Source organism: Hyaena hyaena, unplaced genomic scaffold (genome assembly GCF_003009895.1).
Source record: "Hyaena hyaena isolate Hyena2069 unplaced genomic scaffold, ASM300989v1 scaffold_344, whole genome shotgun sequence".
Taxonomy (NCBI): domain Eukaryota; kingdom Metazoa; phylum Chordata; class Mammalia; order Carnivora; family Hyaenidae; genus Hyaena; species Hyaena hyaena.
In genome coordinates, this window is record NW_024080977.1 from 264,889 (window position 1) to 284,392 (window position 19,504).

Sequence of the window (19,504 nt, forward strand, 5' to 3'; positions counted from 1 at the left end):
TTATAATCATTATTTCCTATGATCCAGAGAAGATATTAAGGTTCCTGAACACACAGTGGACCTCAAGGGGAAAAAAGAACAGGACAAAAAATATAGTAGATATATAGGATTTGTCTCAGAACCAGTGAACAAGTTTGCAGACTGACCAACACATGGTGGTGATGGTATATCTTTTATTTTAGGGGGAGCTAGATGTTTCTGTTTTATAACACAGCAGTAACTTTTTTAATGTGATTTTGATATTTAAGTTATTTCCAAATGTTATTTGTGACCTCTGGGCATTCTCAGATTGCCCAGCAATCTCAGAATCTCAGAATTCTCAGCATTCTTGGATTCTATACCAAATGATCATCCCTTATTATAAAACAGTCCAGGATATTTTCTAAAATTTTGTAGTGAATAAAAAAGATAGACCTGGAATTCCACTTCTGGGAAGATGGAGTAGACATGCCTTCTTCTATTCCTCCCACTAAGTAGAACTAAAACCCTTGATATTATATATAAAGCAAACATAAGAAAACTTTGAAAGATATAGAAAGGCAGTCTGCCTATAGAAATCAAGATCCAAGGAACAAGACAGCAATTAGTTCTCTGGATTTTCTTTATTTCATATATCCCAGACTGGAAGATGAAGAAGTCAGCAACCCAGAAATATTAATGAGTAAGAATATAAAAGTCCACAGCAAGGAAATAGAAGGTATAAGAAAATGTAAATTTTAGGGACACCTGGGTGGCTCTGTCTGTTAAGCGTCCGACTTCAGCTCAGGTCATGATCTCATGGTTTATGGGTTTGAGCCCCACATCGGACTCTGTGCTGACAGCTGTCTTCGGATTCTGTGTCTCCCTCTCTCTCTGACTCTCTCCTGCTCATACTGTCTCTGTCTCTCTCTCAAAAATAAATAAAACATTTAAAAATTTTTAAAAAGAAAATGCAAATTTTAGAAATTAAAAATATAACAGCTGAAATTAAAAAGCTCAGCAGATGGGTCTAAGAGCAAAATGGAGGAAACAGAGGAAAGAACCAATGAGCTAGGTGATAGAGCAATAGAAATTAGCCACTGTGAAGGAAAGATGGAAGGAAGGAAGGAAGGAAGGAAGGAAGGAAGGAAGGAAGGAAGGAAGGAAGGAAGGAAGGAAGGAATTAGCCAATATGAATAACCAACCCAGAGAAAATTCACTGAAAAGGAGGAGGAGGAAGAGGAAGAGATGAAGAAAGAGGAGGAGGAGGAAAAGGAGAAGGAAGAGAGGAAGAGGAAGAAGGAGGAGGAGAAGATGGAGAAGGAGAAAAACAAGAAGAAAAAGAAAATACTCAGGGACCTGTGAGACTAACAAAATATTAACATTTTTCTTTTGTCATTGAAGAGGAAGAGAAAGAGAGTGGTGCTGAAAGCATACTTTAAGGATGAAACTGTACAACAAACAAGAACATGGGTTTAAAACTACACCTTTATTCTTTTAAATTTTCTAAATTAGTTTGATGGCTGAAGCAAAAGTTTTCACAGTGTATTTTGCACTTTTAAATGAATGTAAAGGAAACATTTAAGACAATTATAAATGTGATAGTATAAAGGGATGTAATGGGAGATAGGGTTTCTATACTTCACCCAAACTGGTAAAATGACATCAGTAGACTGTGATGTTATGCATATATAATAGAATATCTAGTCATATGAAAACGCTTTCTTTTTTTTTTTAAATGTTTTTTTTTTTTCTTTATTTCTAGGAGAGAGAGAGACAGCGTGAGCAGGGGAGGGTCAGAGAGAGAGGGAGTCACAGACTGAAACAGGCTCCAGGCTCTGAGCTGGCAGTCAGCACAGAGCCGGACGCGGGGCTCGAACCCACGAACCGCGAGATCATGACCTAAGCGAAAGTCGGACGCTTAACCGACTAAGCCACCCAAACGCTTTCTTAAGTTACATGAAGAGAAACATTAAAAATACTATAGAGAAATAAAAAATGTAATTCTAAAAGATATTCAAGTAACCCATGGGGAAGTAGGAAACAAAAACACATAAATGAAAAACTGAGATAACAAACCAAAAACAAAAGTAAAAGGGCAGACTTAGGTCCTAACTTATCAATATTTGTGTTAAATATAAATATACCAATTAAAAACAGAAGAAACCAAATTCATAATTTATAACTCCCAAAAAAAGATATCTCCACACCAAGATGTGTTCACTGGAGATTTTTACTAACTCTATAAGTAAGAAGTAAAGCCAATTTTATACAGTCTCTTGCAGAAAATAGAAGGGAACACTTCCCAACTTATTTTATGAAACTAGTATTACCTTGATGCCAAAAACCATATAAAAACATTACAAAAAGAGAGAACAACAGATTAATATTACCTATAAATATAGATGCAAAAATACTTAATAAAATATTAGCAAATAGAATTCAGCAATGTATAAAAAGAATGATATTCTATAACTAAGTGGGATTTACTTAATGAATGCAAGTCTGATTCAGTATTCAAAAATCAATCACTATATTCTACCATATTAACAGGACAAAGAAGAAGAATCACATGATCATATCAATTGATATAGAAAATTAGACCAAATTTAAAACCTATTCATGTTAAAAACTCAAAAATATAGAAATAGAGGAGCATTTCCTTAGCTTGACAAAACACATCTAAGAAACCCCTATAGCTATATTTAATAGTGAAAGACTAAATAGTTTCTTCCTAATATCAGGAACAAGGCAAGGATGCCCCCTCTTATTACTCTTATTCAACATAGTGCTTGGGGTTCTAGTCAATACAATAAGGCAAAACGAAGAAATAAAAAGCATACTTGTCAGGAATGAAAAAATAAATAAACTGTCCCTATTTGCAGATGACATCATAATCTACATAGATAATCTCAAGTAATCTACAAAAAGACTGCCAGAGCTACTGAGTCCAGCAAGGTCACAGGATATAAAGCAAATATACAAAAGTCTATTTTATTTCTATATACTGGCAGAAAACACCCAGACACCTAAATTAAAAACACAATAAAACTTACAATTGCTCAAAATATGAAATACTCAGGTATAAATCTACAAATACATGTATAGGATTTATACTGAAAACTACACAATGCTGATGAAAGAAATCAAAGGTTTAAATAAATAGAGAGATATACCATGTTCATGGATTGGAAAACCAGACATAATTAAGATGTCAGTTCTCTCCAAAATTGATATATAAGCTTCACACCATTTTTAGCAAAATCCTAGAAACACTATTTGTAGATATAAACAAAAGTATTCTAAAATTTGTGTGGTAAAAATTTTTCAAAAAAAATAATAAAGTGAGAGGAAACAATCTACCTGATTTCAAGACTTTTTACATAGCTACAGTAATTAATCCTGTGGTATATCTGTAGGGATAGATACAAAGATTATTAAAACAGAACACAGAAATAGACCCAAAAAATATGACAAGTCAATTTTTGACAAAGCTACAAAAACAATTCAATGGAGGAAAGATAGTTTTCTTAACCACTGGTATTAAAGCAATTGAACATCCTTAGTCAGAAAGAGAGAGAGAAGGGGGAGGAGAGGGAGGGAGAAGAAGAGAGAGAGAAAGATAAAAGGAGGGGGGAGAGTAAGATGAGTGGAAGGAGAAGGAAGGGGTGGAAGGAAAGGAAAAGAAAAAACTTAGTCGTTTCTCTTATACCTTATACAAAAAAAATTGAATAAAATGAGATCACAGGCTTAAATTTGAAACATAAAACTATAAAATTTTTAGAAAAAAAAACAATAGAAAATCTTTAAGATCTAAGGCTAGGCAGAGTTCTTAGACTTGACACCACATACACAATCTGTAAAAAGAAGTTACTAAACTGTACTTATCAAAATTTAAAACTTTTATCCATACAGGACTCTGTTAAGAGGATGAAAAGACAAAGCTACAGACTGGGAGGAAATATGTACAAACCACATACCTGACAAAGGACTGATATCTAGAATATATAAAAGCTCTCCAAACATAGCAACAACAACATTAAAATCCTGTTAGAAAACAGGCAAAAGACATGAAAAGATATTTTATGAAGGAGAATATATAGATGCCAAATAATAAGTACAAGAAAAATGTTCCGTATCATCAACCATTAGGGTAATACAATTTGAAACTATAATAAGACGTCACTATGTATCTATGAGAATGGCTCAAATTTAAAAAATCGTGATAAAGAATGCTGGCAAGGATGAAGAGGAACTGGATCTCTAGTATATTGCTGTTGGGAATGTAAAATGTTACAGCCACTTTGCAAAAACAGTTCGGAGGTTTTTAAAAGTAAACATGCAACAATCATGTGGCCCAGCAACTATACACCTGGATACATTTTTCCCCAGAGAAAAAAGACACCTTTGTATAAAAACACAAACACAAACTGAACACAAATTTTTGTAGCGGCTTTGTTCATAACACACTCAAACTGGAAACAACCCAGATGTTCAACAGGTGAATGTTTAAAAAACTGTGGTACATCCAGATCATGAAATACAACCTAGCAATAAAACAAACTATGGCTATATAGAGTGATTTGGATGAATCTCCAGAAAACTATGCTATGTGGAAAAATCCAGTCAGAAAAGATAACGTATTACATGATATCATTTTTATAACATTCTTGAAATGACAAATTATCAATTAGTGGTTCCTAGGAGTTAAGGGAGGGATGGGGGCAGTTGGATGTGGATGTGGCTGTAAAGGGCAATATGAGAGATCTTTGATAATAGAGTATTTTATTTTATTTTTTATTTTTTGTAATGCTTCATATCTTGACTGTATCAATGTCAACATCCTGGTTGTGATATTGTACTCTAGTTCTGCAAGTTACAATTCGGGGGAATTGGGAAATGGGTCCATGAATACCTATTTATTTCTTACAATTACATGTGAATCTACAGTTTTCTCAAAACAAAATCTCCCAAAAATTGATCAAAAATAATACCCTGAAGCCTCCAGAACAAAACATACATAGGTTATTTGAAAAATGTACATTTTGAGATATATCTATATGCTATTCGACATCTTCTACCAGATGTTCAGAAACTAAAAATTTTAACCATAGAGATTAAATAATTAATGTTAATTTTAAAAAAGAGATGGAGAGGGGGCACCTGGGTGGCTCAGTGTGTTAAGCATCTGACTCTTGATTTCAGCTCAGGTCATGATCTCAAGGTTCCTGAGTTTGAGCCCTTTGTAGAGCTCTGTGCTGTCAGTGCCTGCTTGGGATTCTCTTTTTCACCCTCTTTCTCTGCTCCTCCCCTGCTCTCTCTCTCTCTCTCAAAATAAATAAGTAAACTTAAAAGAGAGAGAGACCTGGAAGAAGGATGGCAAACATTATTGAACTCAGAGATACTCTTATTTTTTTTAATGTCTTTATTTTATTTTGAGAGACAAAGACAGAGACCCAGTGGGGGAGGGGCAGAGAGAGAGGGAGACACTGAATCTGAAGCAGGCTCCAGAATCTGAGCTGTCAGCACTGAGCCCAATGCTCAGAGATATATCAGAGATATTCTTGATGCAAAAGGGGGTTGTAGTGAAAAAGCAATGTGTGTCATGGGCCTTGGAGTTGGGGAGATCTGTAGTCTTTGTGCCATGTAAATTCCCTTCCCTGATGTGGAGTTCGGAGTTTTAACCTAAAGGTTTATCAGTAGGATCTCTGACAGCTTGGGAGCTCCAAAGACTACGACTTTCCAAAACAGCACTCATTTTAGCATCACTCAAAACCTAGAGTTTAAAAGTGTCTAAATTCCCTGGGCTGTCACTCTGATTGTGCCTCGTAAAATCCCCTGGCTACAGAGTTGGCTGTATAGCTGATGTTCCACAGTGATCATTTGCTGGCCCCCAAATACATTATGCAGTTCATTGCTCAGGAAAATTTTCTCTTTGTTTGAGTTACAGGGATTAAAAGCATTACAGTTTAATCCTTTTGATGCATCCAGGCCATTTTGAAATTGAATGTTTTTCTATTAACTCTCCTGCAGGGAACCAATTCACTGCCACTGTAGCAACAGAGCCAGGCAATCCTGATTAATTACAGAATTTCTGCCCTTCTATCTCCATGAGTCTTTCTAAAATGTTTAATAACAAAAGCACTTAAATAAATCTGTGGGGTTAATCAATATTTCATGTAATTTGGAATAAGAAACCTCAAACTCTTTCAATAAAAGTAGTGGGGAGAGAGATAAGAACTAGTAGATTGAAGAAATCAGCATTTAAGAATTTATATGCATTAAAGGCTCAAGCCATGTCAACTTGCAAACTCACCCCAAAATGAATCCATGTTAGAAAATCAGCATACACTTGGTTTATTACAATTGTTGAAGTGAAGAACATGAGTTTATAAATTAAATTATACATTCAATTCAGAAGCTGTAATGCTGCTGTTAGATTTATAGCTTCTAACTTATAAAGACCAAGGCATAATAAACTGTTAGGGAGGGAGATTGTCTGCTTATCAGATATGCATTCAGAAAGATGGGTTAGACTGAACATTCTCCATATGGGAACCACAAGATGAATAAAGAATTCAACTTTGCTTTCCTTTGTCAGCAGTGCCTGTGGAGAGAACTATATCAGAAGGACATGCCTGATGAAGAAAAAGGAATACAATACTTCACTTTCTATACCAAAGAAAATGGAAGAAATCACAGGGGAAATTTTAAACATTTCATTCACAGGCTAGCATATGTTGAAAAATAAATCTGCCCACTGAATAATAAAAGAAAAAGTGGTGACTTCAAAAGATTTAGCATCATAGGAAGACCACAGCATGGAATGTGTTTCTATGCTTAAAAATAAGAATTGTTGCTAACTTAAAATTCACAACCACTTCAACATTATTTCTCACTGGCAACTTATTTGGCAAAACATTTCATACATTGACAAGGATAAGCTCTATACATGACTATTATGGTATTATCTTACTTTCTGAAAAAGACAGGATTTGTTTTCTGAGCCCTACATGATAGCATATGCTAAAGAGGAACAACAGTCCTGGGGAATCATTCATAGTTACTTAAAGATGGCACTATGTTGAACACATCATGAAATTATTACATGGTGTGCATACACAGAGTCCTCAGAAATGAATTTAGCCATTTTCATGAGTGAAGTGAAATATACCTCTTTGAAGTCTGAAAGATGAAGTTTAAGAGGGGTCATTTGTCAATCTCATAAGAAAATCGTCATCTGCTTTTCCTAAATATTTTCCTGAAGCTGTTCTTTTTCCTCAAGATCATGTATGCATTCAAATATTACAAAATTCATTTCTTTTACTTGCAGTGTTCCAAATTTGATTCATTTGGAACACTGCAGACTATCCATAGATTTTCCATTTTATTCTCTAACAAGTATTTTCTTTTCCTTTTCCTGTATTTTCTGTTTACTTTATGTAATTTAAATTTAATCATTTTACTGGTATTATTGGTCTTCAATATTTGCATAAGGAATTGTGCTAGATGCTGGAAAAAATACCTAGTTATGAGTCCTGGCTTCCACCATCCAGGTAGCTTTTCTTTCTACTTGGAAAAGAAGACATATAAACCAAACAAAGGGAGCATGACTGAAGGCCTTGCTGCTCACAGGGTGGTTCTCAGACAAGAATTCCCATCTGAGAGTTTGCTAGAAAAGCAGAGTCTGATAACCTCTCCCATACAGCAGGTGGCCCTTTTGTTTTGTTGATGGTTTCCTTTGCTGTGCAAAAGCTTTTACCAAATAGGTGTAGTCCCTATTGTTTATTTTTGCTTTTGTTTCTCTTGCTGCAGGAGGCCTATCTAGAAAAATGTTGTTATGGTCTATGTCAGAGAAATCATTGCCTTTTTTCTATTCTAGGATTTTTATAGTTTCAGGTCTCACATCTACTTTTTTTTTTCTCCAAGTTTTTATTTAAATCCCAACTAGCTAACATACAAGGCAGTATTAGTTTCAGGGATAGAAATTAGTGATTCATCTGGGGCACCTGGGTGGCTCAGTCAGCTAAACGTCCGATTTAGGCTCAGGTCATGATCTCGTGGTTCCTGGGTTCGAGCCCTGCGTCAGGCTCTGTGCTGACAGCTCAGAGCCTGGAGCCTGCTTCTGATTCTGTGTCTCCTCCTCTCTCTGCCTCTCCTTCACTCACACTCTATCTCACTCTGTCTCTCAAAAATAAATAAATGTAAAAAAAAATTTTTTTAAAGAAATTAGTGATTCATCACTTACATACAATACCTGGTGCCCATCATAGGTGCCTTCCTTAATACCCATCACCTGTTTAACCCATATCCCCGACCCAACTCCCCTCCAGTATACATCAGTTTGTTCTCTATAGTTAAGAATTTGTTTCTTGGTTTGCCTCTTTCCCCACCCCATGTCATTTGTTTTGTTTCTTAAATTCCACGTATGAGTAAAATCGTATGGTATCTTTCTCTGACTGATTTTGCTTAGCATATACTCTCTAGTTCCATCCACATCTTTGCAATAGCAAGGTTTCATTCCTTTTTATGGCTAAGTAATATTCCATTGTATTATACCACATCTTCTTTATTCGTTCATCAATTGTTGGGCATTTGGCCTCTTGCTATAATTTGGCTATTGTTGATAATGCTGCTATAAACATTGGGTGCATGTATCCCTATGAATTACTATGTTTGTATCCTTTGGGTAAATACCAACTAGTGCAATTGCTGGATCCTTAGAGTAGTTCTTTTTTAAATTTTTGAGGAACCTCCATACTGTTTTCCAGAGTAGCTGCACCAATTTTCATTCCCACCAACTGAGTAAGAGGGTTACTCTTTCTCCTCATCCTTGCTAACACCTATTGTTTCCTATATTGTTAATTTTAGTCATTGTGACTGGTGTGAGGTGATATTTCGTTGTAGTTTTGATTTGTATTTCCCTGATGATGAGAGATATTGAACATCTTTCCATGGTCTGTTGACCATCTGTATGTCTTCTTTGGAAAAATGTCTATTCATGTCTTCTGCCCATTTTTTTAATTGGATTGTTTTTTGGGTGTTCGGTTTAATAAGTTATTTCCATATTTTGGATACTAACCCTTTATCAGATATGTCATTTGCTAATATCCTGTCCCATTCTATAGGTTGCCTTTTAGTTTTGTTGATTGTTTCCTTTGCTATGCAGAAACTTTTTATTTTGATGAAGTCCCAAAAGTTTATTTTTGCTTTTTTTTACCTTGCCTCAGAAGACATGTCTAGTAAGAAGTTACTACAGCCAATATCAAAGAGGTTATTATCTGTGTTCTCCTCCAGGATTTTGATGGTTTCCTATCTCACATTTAGATCTTTAATCCACTTTTTAACTTATTTTTGTGTATGGTATAAGAAAATGGTCCAGTCTCATTCTTCTACATGTCACTATCCAGTTTTCCCAACACCATTTGTTGAAAAGACTATCTTTTGGGCATTGGATATACTTTCCTGCTTTGTCAAAGATTAATTTCCCATATAGTTGTGGATTCATTTCTGGGTTTTCTATCCTGTTTCATTGAGCTATGTGTCTGTTTTTGTTCCAGTATCATATTGTCGTGATCCCTACAGCTTTGTAATATAACTTGAAGTCCAGAATTGTAATGCCTCCAGCTTTGTTTTCCTTTTTCAGGCTTGCTTTGGCTCTTTGGGATATTTTCTGGTTTCATACAAATTTTAAGATTGTTCTAGCTGTGAAAAATATTGGTGGTTTTTGATAGGGATTACATTAAATGGGTAGATTGCTTTGGGTACTGTAGATATTTTAACAATATCCATTCTTCCAATCCATGAGCATGAAATGTCTTTCCATTTCTTTGTGTCATCTTCAATTTATTTTATAAGTGTTCTATAGTTTTTCAAAGTACCTATCTTTTACCTCTTCAGTTAGGTTTATTCCTAGGCATCTTATGGTTTTTAGTGTAAATTGTAAATGGGTTCAATTCCTTGACTTCTCTTTCTACTGCTTCATTATTGATGTATAGAAATTGAACAGATTTCCTTTTTTAAATTTTTTTAAATTTATTTTTTGAGAGAGAGAGAGCAAGTGGGGTAAGGGCAGAGAAGGAGGGACAGAGATCAGAAATGGGCTCTGTACTGACAGGCTGACAGCAGCAAGCTGATGTGAGGCTCTAACTCACAAACTGGAAGATCATGACCTGAGCCAAAGTCAGATGCTCAACCCACTGAGCCACTCAAGGGCCCCATCAACAGATTTCTGTACATTGATTTTTGTATCCTATAGTTTTACTGAATTCATGTATCAGTTTTAGCTGTTTTTTGGTGAAATATTTTGGGTTTTCTATGTAGGGTATCATGTCTACATATCACTATATGCAAATATAGTAAAAGTTTGACTTCTTCCTTGGCAATTTTAGATACCTTTTATTTCTTTTTGTTGTCTGATCGCTGAGACTAGGATGTCCAGTAATATGTTAAATAACAGTGGTTAAAGCAGACATCCATATCTTGCTCCTGTCATGTCTCAAATTTAATTTTTTAATCCATTTTGAGTTTATTTTTGTGTATGGTATAGAAAAGTGGTCCAGTTTCATTCTTTTTCACGTAGCTGTCCAGTTTTCCCAGCACAATGTATTGAAGAGACTGTTCTTTCCCTTTATATATTCTTATCTCCTTTTTCATAGGTTAATTGATCATATATGTGTAGGTTTATTTCTGGGCTGTCTGTTCTATTTCATTGATCAATGTGTTTATTTCTGTGCCAGTACCTTGCTGTGGAGAAAAAGGAACACTCATACATGGTTTGTGAGAATATAAATTGGTACAGCCACTGTAGAAATCAGTATGGAGGTTTCTCAAAAAATTAAAAATAGAAATACCATATAATCCAATAATTCCCTTGCTGGATATTTACCCAAAGGAAAAAAAATACAGATTCAAAAAAGTATAGACAGTCATATGTTTATTGCAGCATTATTGTTAACAGCCAAGATATGGAAGCAAAGTGTCCACTTGTAGATGAATAAGTAAGAAAGATGTGGTACACACACACACACACAAGAATGTTACACAGCCTTAAACAAAGATAAGATTATGCAACTTACAACAACATGGATGGACCTCTAGGGTATTATTAGTGAAATAAGTCAGAATGAATAAGTCATGGGAATAAAAGTCACACCATGGGGAATATAGTCAATGATATCGCAATAACATTGTGTGGTGACAAATGGCAGCTATACTGTGGTAAGCATAGCATAACATATAGAGAAGTTGAGACGCTATGTTGTACACTTGAAACTAATGTAACATTGTATGTCAACTATACTCAAATTTAAAAATTATTTGTAAAAAATGCAGAGGCAGAGACCCCTTACCAGTGCTGTTAAATTGGAAGCTGCATTTTAAAACAATTCCCAGATGATTAGCTCCCAATACAGTAATAGGATTGGAAAAAGTTGATATTGAATGTGAATTGAGTATGCTAAAAACCAGCTTCAGAACTCCACATGGTAGCATTGGCAGAACAATCGTGGAAGAATTGCTTCATAGTCATTTTCTAAGGCTATATTTATAATTTGAATCTTACCTAGGTCTGAGGATAACTGAGCAATTGGATGGGTAGGAATCCATTTAAAATAAATAAAGGCCTTAAGAAACATCTCAAATTATAAGATGTCCCAGTTCTGCTTGTAATTTTGTGTATCAAATTTTTTAAATGTAATTCAGAGTTTTCCTGACATCACTAGCTTACAAGTAACAATAAGGTCAGATTTACTTTAATACTTAAATTACATAGATTTCTAGCTCCCTAGCGATCAGAAGAACAATAGCAGTAAAGTTATTCACTAACCCAACCTCTGACACCTTACTTTAAAAAAAATTTATTGTTTTAAAATATAGATAACATTAAATTTACCATTGTAACCAGTTTTAAGTGTACAGTTCAGTGGCATTAAGTTCATTCACATTATTGTGAAACCATCACCACTATCTGTTTCCAGAACTTTTTTGTCACTCCAAATAGAACCTCCATATGGTAGTTAATAACACTATTTATTAAATAATAGTTCTTCTTGCCTCTTACCCCAGTCCCTATCAACCACCATTCTGCTTTCTGTCTCTATGAATTTGACCATGCTAAATACCTCATGTAAGTGGACTCATACAGTGTTTGTCCTTTTGTGACTAGCCCATTTCACTTAGTATAATGTCTTCAAGATTCATCCATGTTGTAGCATGTGTCAAAATTTCATTCCTTTTTAGGGCCGAATAATATTATATTATCTGTATATGACACTTTTTGTTTATCCACACATCTATTAATGGATAATGTGGGGGCACCTGGGTGGCTCAGTTGGTTAAGTGTCTGATTTAGACCCAGGTCATGATCTTGCCGTTTATGGGTTCAAGCCCCACACTGGGCTCTGTGCTGACAGCTTGGAGCCTGGAGCCTGCTTTGGATTCTGTGTTTCATTCTCTCTCTGCCCCTCCCCAACTCACACTCTGTCTCTCTGTGTCTCAAAAATAAAAACATTAAAAAATGAAAAATTAAAAAAAATAGATACGATGGACTGTGTCCACCTTTTGGCTATTGTGAGTAATACTGCTACTACAGCTTACTATTTTATATTACTGATAATAAAACGATTGAAAACTACCTTTATCTTGTTAAGCTGAGCAAGTTAGGCACATAGAAACTGTCACCACATACATAATGGAGCCCTTGAGGGAAATGTATCCCATTCCACTCTGTTGTTACTAAAGTTCAGTATCACTGCCAAAACTAAGACATTCCACTGCAAGTCCTAGCTACCACTGCTCTGATATTTCTTCCAAGCACAACATTCCTAGTGAGAAAGAGAAGACACCCTCCCCCCAACATTAAGTTTACACTCAAATCTGATGGGTGCCATGTGTACAGTACTGTCAGCCATTTCTTATCATTCAGAGTCAGACAATTCCCTCAAATCACTCCACGTGTGGGTTAGAGGTTATTCCAGTGCCAATCAGAATATTCCAGAATCAGTTCTCCATACCAACAACCCATGGCCTAGGGTGCAATATAATAAGCCAGTCTGGATCCCCTTTCCTTCAGTTTCCATAGGATATCTCTTGATAACAAATTTCCTAGCTCACTAGTCTTTTCTTGCCATCTCACCTCCGTGAAGATTACTGCCAGTCCCTTGGATGTGTTTTTACAACTTTGAACCACAAAGTGAAAGAACTGAGATCTGAAGTGTTTTCATCCCATGACCTCTCTGTGTTACAAAGTCTTTTTTGGATGTGTACCTTATAACCTCCAAGATCTGTAAACCACTGGATTTCAAGGAGGGGCATGAGGACTCCATCTGTCTACAGAACTGGAGTCCGCCTTGGCTCAGTCAAGAAGTCCCATTGTATTCTCTTCAGAACAGGGGTGAATATTTGCTCTACATCTCTATGAAATTAAAAGATGCCATAAAAGTGGTTCTTCCCAGACCAAGGGAATCTGCCCAAAGGAGAATGGACAGCTCCTCTTCAAGACATAGAAAAGAGGAACTTATTTTAAATAATTTTCCATCCTACAAAAAAAAAATTTTAATCTGACTTCTGGATACTCCATTAGACATCTATGCACTTACCTACGGAGCTCTGCTGAAGCAGGCCCACAAGAATGCTCATTAGTTAAGACATAGCTCTCTGAAGGAAGAACTCATCCTGGGGGGTGGGGGGAGGAGAATCTGGGCAAATGAGCTTGACCCAAAAACTAAACCTCAACTATTTAAGGGCCATGGAAATTTTGAATGCTGCAAGGCATCTATCCCTCAGGTCTGACTCCACACACAAACAAGTGAGTCCTAGGAAGCAGACATATTCCGAGAAAACTTGGGAAGTTTCTCCTTACTAAGAACTCTGTAAGGCACTGGTGCTTAGCAAATGCTCTAGTGGTGTGTATATGCTATCATGTGCCACAGAAGTGACGGTTTGTAGGTAATGATCAGTTCTGCAAGGAACATATGAACTTTTGGTCCCTGAATGACTTGAGGCATCCTGATGTGCCTGCAGCAAATGTGCAGGAGGAGGTAGTGTGCCTGACAGAGGAGAGTGGAACTGGTGTGACTAGAAGTGGTTTCAAAGCCTGTATTAGTATTGGTGCTCACAGAGATGCTGATGCCAACTTATGGAAGCATCATGTTTAGAAAAGGCAGATTGTGGGTAGCAATTTCATACAGCTTTGCTAGTAATGGCCTTGCTGAAGAGGACTGGAACAGAAGAGCAAAAAAATAATAATAATAATAATAAAGGCACATGCTATGATATATCATAAGATCTGTGCCTGAGCATGTATGAGACACTCTTGGGGACTCTTGTCAGTGAGATGAGTTGAAATTCTGACTCATACTATCAAAAGGGCTCTATTACTTTTAGCCTGGATTTCCTTGGACTTGGGAGGCACATGGCTCCTTAAATTAGACACATACAGGCAAATTTGAGAGTGTTTCTTTAAGATAATCAGATGATCAAGTTTTTACTTCTTAACTCATTTCCTAGACAGGATTCTTTTTTTTTTTTTTTTTTACTAATTTGTTTCTATTTGTTTCTAATATTGTCTTTTATGTTTCTAAGAATGAGGAACATTTAACTATTTACTGCTTTTAAAACTTTACATTTCTTTTAATGTAGAGTAGGGTGTCACAGTTTCAAGGACAATAGGGTGATCAAACAGATAAATATGTGTGAATGAGTGACATGATGATTACAAGACAATAGGGAGTGGCTGGAGAAAATGCAGTCCCTTAACAAAAGCATGCTACTTCATTAAAAAAAAGAAAAAAAAAAAAAAACTCTGCTAGGCCTAACAAAACCTGTCTAGTGGCCATATTAACCCAAGAGGCCACCAGGATCATCACCCTATCTTAATTTTTCTAACCCTCACCACATAGAAAGTTGATCTCAATGCAGCACTTCTGCGATCAATGATCTTTTTCATGATTAACATAGATGAAAACCAACAGAAGGATATCATAATATTGCTCCAATTATCCTAGAAGCTGATCAAAAGCAGGGACCCTACTGCTTTATCTTTGTATTCTGTGTACCTATCCAGTTAGTAAATACTAGGCATCATGACCTCATGGAGAAACCACGTCAGATAAATAAAAGTGATAATACCTAACAATCATTGAGTACTCATTTCTTGCTAGGCATTGTACTAAGAGCATTCCATATGCTGCCTCATTTGCTCTTCCCAACTAACTTATTACGTAAGTACTATCGTCATCCCAAATTTACAGATGAAGGGATTAAGGCTAGAGTAAAAAAAATTGTAAAGCAGAGATTCCATGATTCCAAAGTCCATGATTTTAACCAAAATGTAAATACTTATGATAAAGCATGCATATGAGTCAGCAGTTCAAGGATTGTGCAATCAGGTGGAGCAAGGATATTGAATGTAGGTAAAATTTAACAGAGAATTATTGCTTGCAAAAATAGACCTTCAGTACATTATACAGAGGGTAAGAGCAGTGAGTCCAGGAGGTTTGGACAGGAGTTTGGTGGTGGGAGGGGGATGTCAGTGGGGTAAAGGAGAAGTGGGGTCTGACCAGGAGTATACAGAGATAGCCTTGAAACCCAGCTGCTCTTCTACCATAATTTCTCTCTTTCCCTCCCCCCTCCTTCACCCTTCATCTGTCCACTTCCAACTAAGAAGACCTAAACTAAAACTTTGAAAAAATACTCTATTTCATATATTTTAAGCACATTTGATTTTTCTATCCACCTCCCAACCCACCTCTAGGGATCTAGCCTTTATCAAGTTAGGGAAACAGAAAAATATAAACTTTAGTAATCTAAAGAAAAGGACAGAGACTTTCCCCTTCATAGCATACTAGCTATGCTGTAGGCAGTGAATTTCATTGTACTGTGGTTGTTTCCCTCTGAGGGAATGGCTGGAAGAGATCAGAGAGGATGAACCCCCAACTCCCACAGGAACTTGAAAGGCAGAGCCAAGTGCTACTCTTCCCTGTCTCTATACTCTATTTGTGGGGGTGATTTCTAGCACTAATGTTTCTGGCAATGAACACAATTTTCCCACACTGCTTAATGTCACTCTTTGATGGTCAATTTTATATGTCAATTTGTCTAGGTTACAACACCCATGTATTTGGTAAAACATTATTGTACATGTTTCTGTGAATTTATTTTTACATGAGATTTACATTTAAATCAGTAGACTTTGAGTAAGCCAGATCACCCTCCATAGTGAGGTGGGCCTTATCCAATCAGTTGGAGGCCTTAGTAGAAAAAGACTGATCTCCAGGAAAGAAAGGGTAATTCTACCAGCAGACTACCTCTGGAATCACTGCAGCTCTTCCCTGGGTCTCCAGCCACCAGCCTACCTTTTAGATTTTAGACTTTTTAAGCTTCTTTAATCGTGTGAGTCAACTTCTTAAAATAAATCTTTATCTATCTCTATATCTCTTTCTCTTTTTAGATAGAAGATGATAGAAGATAGATGATAGATAGATAGATAGATGATAGATAGATAGATAGATAGATAGATAGATAGATAGATACAGGTGTGTATTAGTGAAATTTCTCTATAGAAATAGAACAAGGGATGTGTGTCTGTGTGTGTGTTCATGTGTAAACACATATGCATATATACACATACATTTCTCTGTGGAGAACTTGACTAATGCCTTATTTTATCAGTTCTAAGATATACTTGTTTGTGTTTTAATGTATCTGGAGTCCTAAGGTATCTTAAATTGATATTGTTTTATTTTTTTTCTTTTTTAATTTTTTTACAAATAGTTTAATGTCAAGTTGGTTTCCATATAACACCCAGTGCTCATCCCCACAAGTGCCCTCCTCCATGCCCATAAATTGATATTGTTTTAAATGAAATATGGTATTTGACAGAGTATTCAATTCCCCCCACCCAACTAGATCTTAATTTGGAACATGCAGGCCAGTATATTGCTCTACTAAGCCAACTGATTATAGTACAACCACCGTCTATGTTATGTGTAGTTATGCAGTAACTTCTTCCCAAGGATCTAGCAACTCTGTGAAGTTTCAATTATTTTCATGATCCTATCATTCAACTTCCATCTGTAAACTCTGAACAATAATTTTTTTCTAAAAGATGAACATTGTGAACATTATGAGGGCTATAGAATCTTAAGTGAATGTTTTGCAAGGGGACAATAGAACCAATAATACAAGATATTTCTCCTCAAGTAACCCTCACCACACTTCAGTCCTACTCTCTTTTCAGCACAGGTTTCTAGACAGTTAGCCATATTATTCTGCTGCAAGTAATAGCATTTTTTTTTCCTCCTAGGTAAATTTTCAGAAGAACCGGATAATTGGACAATACTACAACACGTTTTTGACATTCCAGTTCCTTACACAAAGCTGAGAGCTCCTTGAAGGTAGGAATGGTTCTTAGGTGTGTGTGTATCTCTGGTACTTAGCATGTGTACATGGTACACATCGACATTTGTCAATACATGCATGTCATTGGGGGCACCTGGGTGGCTCAGTTGGTTGACTGTCTGATTTCAGCTCAGGTCATTATCTCATAGTTCATGAATTTAAGCCCCAAGCTCTGTGCTGACAGCTTGGAGGCTAGAGCCTGCTTTGGATTCTCTGTCTACCTCTCTCTGCCCCTCCCCCACTTGTGCTCTGTCTCTCTCTCAAAAATAAATAAGCTTTTAAAATTTTTTTTAAAAAATATGCACATGTCATTGAATATGTTGACTACATTGTGAAGTGTTAGTGAATCCAGGGATCCAAGGGAGGTTGTCTCTTCTAGGTTGTGTACACCTTGAACGTAGCCTAGTCAAAATAGCAAAAGGTTTGGTGCTATCAAAACACTGGTTTTAGTACTGGGTCCACCACTGGGTGGGTCAGGCTGGGTGACTTTGGAACATTAGTTGACTTTTCTGAACTTCAGGCTTTTGCACTTAGAAAGGAAACATTATAATGTAGACGTTGAGGAGTTTTGTGAAGGTTAAAGTAAATTTTGAAAGAAATACTTACTTCATACTCAGAGAAATGTGGTAGGTAGCTCTCATTGCTCCATCTCTCCTCTCCTGCTGTCGCTGCTATATAGCACTAGGCATAGTGCCCAGCACTTTAAAGATATTCAGTCGTGTTTGTTGAATGAATCACAAAGAAGTGTCTTGACAAAAAACATACACTATGCTTGGCTTTTTATAAAACCATGCAATAAATTTTACAGCCTCACTCTTACAAATAAAAAGTAAAGAATCGTTCATGGTGTGATTGTTTTTTACCCTGAACTTTCAGTATTTTCAACTGAGGAGCCCTCAGCTCTACTGTATTAGTCATGTTCTAATCTCTCTCCCATTTCCATATATCATCTTAATTTAAATGAAAAATAACCAATCAACAAACAAAACTACAAATACTTTAAATCACAGAAGTTACCTCAAGTTTATGGTATTACTAGGCTGAATTTTCAGTCGGGGAACCAAAATGCTTATTTCTAGTTTTTAATAAATAATCCAACATTTTAGTGTCAAAATTATTTCCTCTCTCATTTCTTTCTTTCCTTCCTTTTTCTCCTGTCTTCTCCCCTACCCACCATCTGTTTTTTGGGAGTTCAATAAATGAATCATCCAACAGTCGAGCGAACTCTGGATGACACATTACTTTAAGCCACATCTGAAATGAATTGAAAGTTTAAAAGGCCACATAACATCAATCGGTGTGCATGCTATTCTCTCTGAAAGACAATCAGATGCCAGAAAGGCCTTTTGTAACACACTGTCCCAGGACAGTTCCAATATCCACATGTACATTCTTCATGTGAAACATTGGCAGCCATTTTGTACTTACTGTTGTACTTCATAATTCTTCAGATAAATGATTTACACATTATGGTAGCATTAAGTCAGAGAAGTGAAACTAATAGCTAGAGGAAAATGTCGAAACCAAGTTTCAGGTGGCAGTAGGCAGAGCAAAAGCTAGATAGACTAGAAGCTGAGTGCAGACACACTGAAGAAAGGTAGGAAGGAAAGAGGTGTGGGTTGGTGGGTGGATTTATGGCCAGATTAGTTCAAAAACCTGAATCAAATTTCAACTCTAAGCTGTGGAAATTGAGCAGAAGTTCAGTTTGTTTCCAAACAATCTGTTTCCAAACAGAAACTTCATGTGTTCAATGGAACCATTTAGCAGATATTCTGTGTCAGATGTTTAAGACACTGGGGATATATCACTGAACAGAAATCTATAAACTCAGAGATTATGTTTTAGTAGGGAAATATATAATAAACAATGCAACCAATAAATAATGTATATTGAAAGAGAAAGAAGATAAGTGCTATAGAGGAAGAAAACATCAGAGTAAAGAGTAGTGTAAATGCTAGAGTACCAGAGTGGAAGTTTCAGTTTAATGTAGTCTTAACATGAGGATTACTTTAAATATCAATTATTTAAATGATTGAAAATGGCAGAATCACAAAAATAAAAAACAAAGTGTAACATTACAAAAAGAGACAAATTTTATGACATTTAAAAAAACAATTTTCATCAAACTTAAATAAAACATATGCTA

The 19,504-nt window shown here is 36.0% G+C and overlaps 1 long non-coding RNA gene across 1 annotated transcript in view; it reads left to right on the forward strand.

Moving 5' to 3' along the window:
• Positions 1-19,504, forward strand: part of LOC120243550 — a 46,110-nt gene that overhangs the window by 13,117 nt on the left and 13,489 nt on the right. Inside the window, exon 2 of the long non-coding RNA XR_005531336.1 lies at positions 17,264-17,354. This is a non-coding gene — a long non-coding RNA (uncharacterized LOC120243550). The remainder of the gene's footprint in view (positions 1-17,263; positions 17,355-19,504) is intronic.